Raw genomic sequence first — 1,742 nt, forward strand, 5'->3', positions numbered from 1 at the left:
GGGCAGCGTGATTCTTTCCAAAGGTAGGGCAGAACATGTCCATTATCTTTTCAATGTTGCTGATAGGTCCATAAAGTGAGTCCTGAGTGTCGACCGTTTGATTTGTCCAGAGAGAGCTAGTCATTGGTATCCCGGAGTAGAACAGTTCAGATGAATGGGCGAGGGTGAAAACACATTTTAGTGAGGTCAAAAATTAAAGGATGAGTTGAAACAAAAACATATCTGAAGACGTTCGACCTCAAGAGTACTCAGAGAAGTGCAGATTATATGGGCACAAAGAGGTGTCACACTACACACCCGCGAGATTGGCTATGTAAGACTGAAAATTCCAAGCATTACTGTGGAACACTGGTACTCTCATAAATGACTTTAGAAACGTGGACTGGCGTGCCACTTCGAAATAGTACTTTTCAGTTTTCTAGTTAAGTCGAAGTCTCAAGTACCTATTTTACTATTTAGCCATTTTACTCTTAGGCAAATACCCTAGAATTTCTGCTTATTTGCATCATGTTAGTGGACAATAATGGCTAGAGAAGCAATCTTCAGAGTTCTTGCACAAGGCAAAAAACCTGTGTTCACAGGTAATAGAGTGGGTGCTAAACTCTGGCAGATCCACACAGAGAACTACAAGGGTAGAGCACCGGAAAGGAATGAACTGTAGCAGCACACAAAAACCGCTAAGTAAGCTTAAATACTATGTGGAACCAAGGGGCCGTATGTAAACACCGCATTCGTACGGATTCGTGTGACATTCAGAGGTAAAATGGGAAGCGCTTCCAAAATGTTAAAATAAGCTCCTTAGAAATTCCTCCTCCTCAAAAGCTGTTATTACACTGGCAAAAATAGTCAACATCAACTTTTTTGGAAGTATAAAAATTAACCAAAGTCATAGAACCAGCTCAAGTTTGTTTAAAAACAAAAACAATAAAACGGCTGAATCTTGGCAAAGGCGAGCTATGTCAAGTTTTAAGGGCCCTATTCCCACATGCCTCTCCTCGGGTCCCCACCAGCCTTGGAAAACCGCGTCATCTCAACTAGAGTAGCTGTGAAAACAGGCAGCTTAGTTACCCGGTGGAATGGGCAGCAAAGTTAGGGGCTCCCTCAAAAGCCATATCGCCATAGAATTGTTACTGATTTACATGTCTGGCAATTCTCCGAGAAACCCCCATTCACAGGACTTGTCTTGCTGTAAAACTCTTAGAAGAAAACACAAGGCACAAGTTTCATGGCACGGGATTTGGCAAAGATTTCTCACATGTGACCCCGAAGGCACAGGCAACAAAACACAAAATGGACTTCAAGGGTGGGGGCGGAGCGGATCGTACATCAAAAAACACTATGAACAGACTAAAAAGGAAATCCACGGAATCGGAGGAGATATTTGCAAACAATATATCTGGTAAGAGATGGCTATCCAGAATATTTAGAGAACTCCTAAACCTCAGAAACAAAACACCAAACAACCTGACTCAAAAAATGGGCCAAGGACTCAAACCGACATTTCGCCAAATAAGATGACAGAGATGGCCAATACGCACACGTGGAAAGATGCTCGACATCACTAATCATTAGGGAAATGCAAATCAAAAGTACGATGAGATACCACCTCACACCTTTTCGGCTCGTGAGTACCAAAACACAAACAACAAAAAAAGAAATTAGAAAACTCCAGAAAACAGCAAGTGTTGGAGAGGATGTGGAGAAAACTGGAACCCTCGTGTACTGCTGGTGGGAATGGAAAT

This window comes from Pteropus vampyrus, unplaced genomic scaffold (assembly GCF_000151845.1).
Source record: "Pteropus vampyrus isolate Shadow unplaced genomic scaffold, Pvam_2.0 Scaffold23, whole genome shotgun sequence".
Lineage (NCBI taxonomy): Eukaryota > Metazoa > Chordata > Mammalia > Chiroptera > Pteropodidae > Pteropus > Pteropus vampyrus.